Source organism: Macaca mulatta, chromosome 13 (assembly GCF_049350105.2).
Source record: "Macaca mulatta isolate MMU2019108-1 chromosome 13, T2T-MMU8v2.0, whole genome shotgun sequence".
Taxonomy (NCBI): Eukaryota; Metazoa; Chordata; class Mammalia; order Primates; family Cercopithecidae; genus Macaca; species Macaca mulatta.
Window position 1 is genome coordinate 7059023 of NC_133418.1, and position 9215 is coordinate 7068237.

Sequence of the window (9215 nt, forward strand, 5' to 3'; positions counted from 1 at the left end):
AAAAAAAAAGGACAGCTCACAAAACAATACAGACATTACCTCTTTGGGGTAAATATGTACTCTAGTGCATATACGTATGTATGTATAGTCACTCTAGCATAGACAGAAGTTCGGAAGGCTATGCCCCAAATGTTGTAAGAGATTCACTCCTGTTCCGCTCCCAGGCTTGACGATAGAGACCGTTACTGCAGCACCCGGCCTCAAGCCACGTAACACAGTGGCCGAAGAGCAGCCTGACCGAGGTGAGGGAAATCTCAAGCCTATTCAGAGCCCCAGACAGCTGACTGGCCTTCTCCGTGCTACCTGCTGGGCCCTCCCTGCTGGCTGGCCTGGCCACGTCCGGTCTACGGGGCTTCCTCCCCTACCGAGAGGCCAGATACTCAAGAGTCTGATGCAGGCCCACAAAATTCATTCAGTCATTTCTGTTTTAGAGTGTGGTACCACATAAGACCTGCACACCAGCACACCTCCACTCAAAGACCTGTCTTGGCTCACAAAGGCTGTGAAAAGAACAAGACAACACCGGCCAAGTCTCACCAAGCGAGTGACTCAAACCTTCAAAATGCTTGTGTTTGTCTATAAAAGTGCCCTTTTCAACCAGAGAGCATACTGGAAGCACTAACACACACTGGATAACTTCAGAATGTGATTTCCAATGGTGCGTGTAGCTGACACCCAGCCATCGACCAAAACTACATGGAATTCAGTTCCTGTAGAAATGATCACAGCTCAGAGACCGAATCGCCCAGCCCCACGGAGAGGTGTGGCCGTGTGACTCAGACCTCAAGGGAGTGGGTCTGACCCCTGAAAACACATCATTTCTTCTCCCTCCTCACCTCCACTGGACAAGCTAGTGCTGCAGAATCAAAGTCACAAATCTTCCATGCAGAAAAGATCCGCAAAAAAGTTCTTGGTACCCCTCCCTGGGGAAGAATGGTCAATAATTAAAGTACTAAAGCAAGATCATAGAAACTCCGGAGCCAGGAGAGGGGTGTTAAACCCAGGTTAGAAAGGAGGTGAAGAGTGGAGACGGGGCTTCAGAGCACTTGCGGTATTTCCCACGCCACCTGCGCAGAAGGGACAGAACCCGAGAGCCAGGGTCTGGGTCGACGTCCATGGACCCGGTGTGGCCCCTCTGCCCACTGCACCTACTCCCTTACCTATCTGGTGCAGACCTTGTGTGTAGTCGCGGAGGTGTAATCACACCAAGAGCTCAGAGAACAGCCCAGTGTGCCCCAGACTCCAAGCAGCTTCTACAGTGGGATGGGTGAGCTGCCTCCCTGGTCATGTCTCTATCCCGAGGAGCCAAGGGAAGAAACTATCCCTGAGCACAAAGTTCAGTGTCTGTGGACCTGAAGTGAGTGTAAGCAAAGCTTCACGAACCTCTACAGACCCCCGCCTGGTCCCAGAATGCCCCAGGCATGGCAGGCTCCCCCATCTGGACGGGATGATGGCTTCACAAAAATATGCCCAATCTCAAAACCCATTCCCAGGGACGAGTTTAGTGTCTTCTGTAAGGGGCATTTGTTAAATTGTTTGGGAACATTCAGTTCTGAAGCAAAAAACAACAAATGCAGTGGGCGAATCTCACAGGATATGTCAGGTAGAGATAAATAGTAAGTAGAGCAGGTGTGTATCAAACAGAGGAGGAGATGCGAGCTCTAAGACACCTAGTATTCATGAAGTGCCAGATGGACCCAAGGCAGCTGGGCAGCAAAGACTCACTATACATTCGACATGGAAAAGGTGTTCGACACCACGACACATTCATATGCACGGGACCAATTACCCAGAGGAACCTGATATTCCCTCAAAATTCGCTTCCCCACTGGTGATCCAATTCTGGTCCTCTGAATCCAAGGCTGTTCAACACGCTCACTAGTGAGCCCAGACATGGCAGGGCAGAACCATCCCTCTGTCTCTCCAACAGGACAGGGGCGTATGTCTTGGCCCAGGGCAGCTCCCATCTGTGGTCCCCATGCAAGGGCTTCAAGTCACATCCTTCTCCCCACACATTGGTGGGGAGGGCAGATGCTGCAGAGCAAGAGGGGACACGCGGATACTTTCCAGCTACCCCATCCCCGTCCCCACCCTCTGTCCTGTGTCCCTGCCCCATCCCCGTCCCCACCCTCTGTGCTGTGTCCCTGCCCCATCCCCGTCCCCACCCTCTGTCCTGTGTCCCCTACTGCATCCCTGTCCCCACCCTCTGTCCTATGTCCCTACCCCATCCCCGTCCCCACCCTCTGTCCTGTGCCCCTGCCCCATCCCCGTCCCCACCCTCTGTCCTGTGTCCCCTACTGCATCCCTGTCCCACCCTCTGTCCTGTGTCCCTACCCCATCCCTTTCCCCACCCTCTGTCCTGTGTCCCTACCCCATCCCTGTCCCCACCTTCTGTCCTGTGTCCCTGCCCCATCCCCGTCCCCACCCTCTGTCCTGTGTCCCCTACTGCATCCCTGTCCCACCCTCTGTGCTGTGTCCCTGCCCCATCCCCGTCCCCATCCTCTGTCCTGTGTCCCTACCCCATCCCTGTCCCCACCCTCTGTCCTGTGTCCCCTACTGCATCCCTGTCCCCACCCTCTGTCCTATGTCCCTGCCCCATCCCCGTCCCCACCTTCTGTCCTGTGTCCCTGCCCCATCCCCTTCCCCACCCTCTGTCCTGTGTCCCTGCCCCATCCCTGTCCCCACCCTCTGTCCTGTGCCCCCTACCCCATCCCCGTCCCCACCCTCTGTCCTGTGTCTCTGCCCCATCCCCGTCCCCACCCTCTGTCCTGTGTCCCTGCCCCATCCCCGTCCCCACCCTCTGTCCTGTGCCCCTGCCCCATCCCCGTCCCCACCCTCTGTCCTGTGCCCCTGCCCCATCCCCGTCCCCACCCTCTGTCCTGTGCCCCTACCCCATCCCCGTCCCCACCCTCTGTCCTGTGTCCCTGCCCCATCCCCGTCCCCACCCTCTGTCCTGTGTCCCTGCCCCATCCCCGTCCCCACCCTCTGTCCTGTGTCCCTACCCCATCCCTGTCCCCACCCTCTGTCCTGTGTCCCCTACCTCATCCCCATCCCCACCCTCTGTCCTGTGTCCCTACCCCATCCCCGTCCCCACCCTCTGTCCTGTGCCCCTACCCCATCCCTTTCCCCACCCTCTGTCCTGTGTCCCTACCCCATCCCCGTCCCCACCCTCTGTCCTGTGTCCCCTGCCCCATCCCCGTCCCCACCCTCTGTGCTGTGTCCCTACCCCATCTCCGTCCCCACCCTCTGTCCTGTGCCCCTACCCCATCCCTTTCCCCACCCTCTGTCCTGTGTCCCCTACTGCATCCCTGTCCCACCCTCTGTCCTGTGTCCCTGCCCCATCCCCGTCCCCACCCTCTGTCCTGTGCCCCTACCCCATCTCCGTCCCCACCCTCTGTCCTGTGTCCCTACCCCATCCCTGTCCCCACCCTCTGTCCTGTGTCCCTGCCCCATCCCCGTCCCCACCTTCTGTCCTGTGTCCCTGCCCCATCCCCGTCCCCACCTTCTGTCCTGTGTCCCCTACTGCATCTCTGTCCCCACCCTATCCTACCTATATCACCTACCCCATCTCTATCTCACCCCTGTCCCCTCACTTCTCCCTGTGTGTTCTAAATTGCATCAAGGTTGCTCCCCACATGACAGCTTCCACCGGCAGCTGTGCTCAGGAGCACTGCGTATGGCAGTTATGCTCATTTTCCTTAAATGCCATCAGACCTCAGATGTAGAAGGACCCTTTATTGCTTTAGGGAGCGTTACTAGTGGGGGTCCTAATTGGTAATTATAACAAATGCCCTTTCACCTTCTTACAAGAAAGACAATAAGAGAGTAATACCTACAAATAATTTATGGAGCATTTTCTATGTTTGTCACACAGCACTCCATGTAACGCTCTTGTGTGTGTGTGCATGTGTGTGTGTGTGTGTGTGTGTGTGTCTGCCACCTCCCACCCCATCTAAGGGGTGACTGAGGTTGCAGAACTTCTAAGTGGCACAGCAGAAACCAGAGCCTGGGCTGGGTATGGTGGCTCACGCCTGTAATCCCAGCACCTCGGGAGGCCATGGTGGGTGGATCACTTGGAGTTGGAGACCAGCCTGGCTAACATGGAGAAACCTCGTCTTTACTAAAAACACAAAAATTAGCCAGGCATGGTGACAGGCACCTGTAATCCCAGCTACTTAGGAGGCTGAGGCAAGAGAATCCCTTGAACGCAAGAGGCAGAGGTTGCAGTGAGCAGAGATCACGCCACTGCACTCTAGCCTGGGCGACAGAGCAAGACTCCGTCTCAAAAAAAAAAAAAAAAAAAAAAGACACCAGAGCCTGACTCTTCTGACCTTGACTGGACCAACTGCTTTAAAAAGAAGGCAACCTCCCTGCCATTTTCCCCTCCCACATATGGGGCAGCGTTTCCGACAGCAGTGTCTTGGGAACTGCACACCCCGCAGCTGATGGTTCTGGTGCTTCCCACAGACATGAGAATTTAAGGGTAGATACCAAGGACAGACTAGTGTATGGACCTCAGAGGTTAAGGCAAATACTTCTGGAAGTTATTCAACTACACACATAGTTAAAAACCAGCCCAACACACCACAGCCAGGAGGAGGCCTGAGCAAATAAATACCTTTTAGAAACGATCTTCCATAATTTCCTTTCACAGATACCCAGATCATAAGAAAAATGTCTAAGAATCCTTCCTACCAGCAGTCTCCTCTGGAATGGTATCTGAGCCTGTGAAAAGCCGAGGGCTGACGCTGCTAAGGGAGTGCTCTGTTACATCACACGCCTGTCTTACCGTTTCTCATCATTTCACTGCTAAATTCACTGGGCACCGCCAGCAACAGCGTCTCTTGTTCATTATCCACTTGGCTCAGGATTATGGGTTAGACTCCCTTAAATGCAATACAAATATCTTCAAGGTAATCTGTCAAAACTCCCCTTCCAAGTCCTTTGTGAACTGAGTGTGAACTAAACCCAGGGCTCAGGCTTGACAAGGGCTCATCTTATTCGCCAGAAGAAGCAATTACGACTCAGACCTTTCCGGCTTGTAGTGAGTGCCAAGCACACGGGGGGTTGCTCGGATGACGAGGCGGCAACAGCATAAATAGGAACGGTGGCTTGGAAAACGCCGATCCCCATGAGAGTGGGCCGGCCTGTATACCCAGAAAGCCATTTGATCCCCCCAACACTGCCACCAGCTACTCCTTCCTCGCCTTCTCCCAGCCCTGACTGAAGTCTCCAGCAGCCCTGATGGCTCTCCCAGTCTTTTTCAGGTAACAAAAAGGCCTAGCACACTTAACCTAGGGCAGTGATGAATACAGAAATATTTTAAACTTCCTTTGATGTATCAAGGGCAAAGCCTGGAAGCTGGAGCCTAGAGCTCTTCCCAAAGCCATGATGTGCAGAGGACAGAAGACAGAACCTAAGAAACAGCCCCGCCCCACAGGTAGAAAAATGCCCTCTGGGCCTGGGACAGGAACCCAGGCACTGAGCACCTACCGCGGTGCACCCCCACTGGAGGGGCAGGGGTGGGGCTGAGGGGGCGTTCCTGTCCTACTTCCTGCGGGGACTCTGGGAAGGCCGAGCTCAGAACAGTAGAAATGGAGGCCTAACACGGCTCAGCACAACCACACGGCTCAGCACAACCTGGGCGGGCTCCCAGGTGCCCAATAGGGGCCCAGAAGAGAATTCAGAGTGTGGGGACCTCTGGGCCAATGCAAGAGCCAGGTCCCCGCTGTGGCTCACCCTGGGAACACCAGCTGCACAATGATGGAAACATGAGCAGGAGGCTCCATGCGGAGGGGAAGGGGACGCACTGGGGCACCGCAAAAGGACCAGATGACCAGCCAGGGCCGCTCCTCTCCAGCTCTGATGGGACTACAACCCTCTCCTGGTGCCCAGGGGTGACTTGTAGCAAAAAGGAGTCCCCGAGGAGTAACCTGGAGAGACTGAGAGACTGACTCTCCAGGGACAAAGCTACCTTTAAGCTAAATAGCGACTGAAATAATACCATTGATTGGGCTCTGGAAAAGCGGAACCATGCACTGGGAACTGAGTATACCAAAAAGGGAACCAAGGGACTTCACTGGGGACAGCAAAGTCAAGCTCACTTACACAAAATTTTGCACCCTTCCGCAATAAACCTGGGGCAGGTTTCCACCCAGAGTCTGCCTGCAACACAAGCAGTATTTATGTGCACAACAAGCGGCTGCATGACAAGGCACGAGGCCAGCCTGCAGGGGAAGAGCTAGCGGCTGCAAGGTAGCTAAGTCAAGGTAGCTAAGTGGGTATACAGGCCCACCAGCACATCAGAGAAAACCCGCCCTCCTGGAGGCCTGGTACCTTTACATCTATTCTCTCATTTAACCGACAGCATCCCTGAGGGCTGGCCAGCTGAGTCCATTTCAGCTGCTATAACAAAATACCATGAACCGGGCAGCTCATAGACAACATTTATTCCTCACAGTTCTGGAGGCTGGAAGTCCAAGATCAAGGCACCGGCAGGTCGGGTGTCTGGTGGGGGCCTGTTCCTCACAGAAGGCGCCTCCTCGCCGTGTCCTCACGTGGTGGAAGGGACAAGCAAGCTCCTTGCGCTTCTTTTATAAGGGCACCAAGCTCATTCATGACCTATCACTTCCCAAAGGCCTCATCTCTTAATACCATCACCTTGAGGATCAGGAATCAACGTATGAATTTTTGGGGGGGACACAAACATTCAAACCATAGCACTATCACTGCTCTCATTTCCCTGAGGAGCACAATGAGACTGGTCAAGATTCTTTTTTGTTTTTTTGTTTTGGTTATGGTTTTTTTTTTTTTTTTTTTTTTTTTGAGACTGAGTCTCACTCTGCTACTCAGGCTGGAGTGCAGTGGTGTGATCTCAGCTCACTGCAACCTCTACCTCCCTGGTTCAAGCAATTCCCCTGCCTCAGCCTCCCGAGCAGCTGGGATTACAGGTGCACGCCACCATTTCCTGCTAAATTTTTTGTATTTTTAGTAGAGACGGGGCTTCACCACATTAGCCAGATTGGTCAGGAACTCCTGACCTCAGGCAATCCACCTGGCTTGGCCTCCCAAAGTGCTGGGATTGCAGGTGTGAGCCATCGCGCCCAGCCAAGATTCACCTTAACTAGCCCAAGAGGGCCAAGCAGAGCAGTGATCCCAGTAGGACAGCCACCTGTTAGTAAGCCTCATATGCCTGATCCTCTGCAGTAGCTGAACTGCGCAGCATCCACGGATGGTACACTTTATTTTCTAAGTGAGGAAATAGATGCTTAGAGATTAAGAACTTGACTCTCAGAGCAGGTCCAGAATTAGGGTGAGGTAAGTGAAGTACTCACCATAGGCACAAAATTTAAGGGGGTACCAAAAATGCAGTCAGATAAATGCCTTATTACAACATTTTAAAACATCAAAACAAATACAGAAATCCACAATGTACAAAATCTCACACTTTGAAAAAAAAGACAGGATCGGTGATCCTGATTTTTCCTCTTGCCTCACGCTCCAAGATGGCACAGCACAGGAGCCGAGCCCAGAAACCAGCCCAGCTCAACCTTCTCCACCAGCTCCAAAGCAGGGACGCCTGATGTCATCACACGACACTGTCTCTAGATATCTTTCTCCTCACAATTTTATAACCTCAATAGGTTCTTAGGATGACCACAGTGCTCCATCATTCCAGGCGTGCGTCCGTGGGACCGAGCTCCAGGGAAAATACCAGGGGTCTACACTGATTCTAGTCTATGGTATATGCAAATGAAGGAAGGCTGCAGGCTCGAATAACCGAGTAGGATACTTTAAGACCAGTTTGGGAAGGTGTGAGCTGGCTCTAAAAGGGTAACACAGCTGCCTGTCTTCCACTTGGATTTCCTGGCTCAAAACTGTCAGCAGGACCTAATGCCTGCAGGCGGCTTGCACCTACACAGAGTCAAATTCACACAGTGGCACTGCTTCTGACTTGCATTTAAAAGCAAGTGACTATTATGCTCTGATCACATGTGAACTTCATACCAAAGCTTTGTTCTGTTCAACAAATATTTGTTGATTAAAAATGTGAACACTTCCTAGATCAACTCCAGAATCCCTCCCGGGTGGCGTGTAATCAAAGCCTAAAACCTGTTAAATAAACCATCACCTAAAGCACAAGGCAGTTCGTGAATGTGTGCACTCCTTTCCCCTGCAAGGGCGTGTGGAGACAGTGGGCATAAAGACCTTGCATGCTAACAATTTCAACCGAGCAGGACCTTCTCTCCCTCCTCTTTCATTTTCCTGGCGCGTAAACTGCTGGTTTTGCCTCATAATGGAAAGTTGAGTCCAGCAAAGTGAGCAAAGGGAAACTTTGGGCACTCGCACCAGAGCGTCCGGCTCCCCCTCGGCCCCAGGAGCTGCCCAGGGCTTCGGCGGCGGGGGTGGCGCCTCTCCCGGTCCGAGGGGGCCCCTGGCCTCACGGTCTCTGCCCTCGACCCCCTAGCCCCAGCCCGCGCCACCCCCGCCCGGTGCCTCCGCGCCCACCCCGTCTTCGACCCACGCCTGCCTTGGGCCACGCGATTTCGAACCCCTTGAGGTACCTGGCACGGGAGCGTGGCCCGGGCTCGGCGAGACGCGCAGAGAAGGGCACCTTTCGCGGAGTGCGGCGAGCCGGGGCTGCTCCCGCCGCGGTGCGCGTCTGGCCCCCGCCCGAAGCTGCGCCGACGCAGCAGGTGGCCGCGCGGCCTCCAGACAGCCCGGGTCTGCGGCCGGAGAGCGGGACACGGGCGCTGACACTACCCTCCCGCGGCCGGCCCGGCCCTGCGCCCGGCGCGCTCCCAGCTTCCAGCTCCCAGCTGCGGGCGCGCCGGCTCCGCTCGGCTCCGCTCGGCTCGGCGGGGGCGGACGCCGCTCAGCTCCCCTCGCCGGCCGCCGCGCGCACCTCCCCCGCGGTGCGCCGCTCCCAACGCCGCCTCCGCAGCCGGCCGGGCGGAGCGGGGCCGAGACCTCGGGGCTGGGGGTGCAGGCGCCGGCCTGGGCCTTGGCCGCCCCGCGGGAGGCGGGAGGGCGATCGGGGTGCGGGCCCGGCTGCCCAGCGCTCCCTCCCGAGCCCGCGCCGCTCCCGACCCGCCTCGGCTTGTCCGCGCAGCGGCGCTGTCGGGGCTCCAGGAGGGCCGGGACGCACCGGAGACCCTCAGCGGGCGTCAAGTCAGTCCGGGACAGGCCCAGGGCACCCGCGCGCGCCGGGGAGA

The 9215-nt window shown here is 55.6% G+C and overlaps 1 protein-coding gene across 4 annotated transcripts in view; it reads right to left on the reverse strand.

Annotated features, from left to right (window-relative positions):
• Positions 1–8821, reverse strand: part of CRACDL (CRACD like) — a 146842-nt gene extending 138021 nt beyond the window's left edge. For all 4 annotated transcript variants that reach the window (XM_077958835.1, XM_077958834.1, XM_077958833.1 and 1 more), the window contains exon 1: positions 8565–8821. The gene's annotated coding sequence lies outside the window, so the exon portion shown is untranslated. The remainder of the gene's footprint in view (positions 1–8564) is intronic.
• Between the last annotated feature and the right edge of the window lie 394 nt (positions 8822–9215).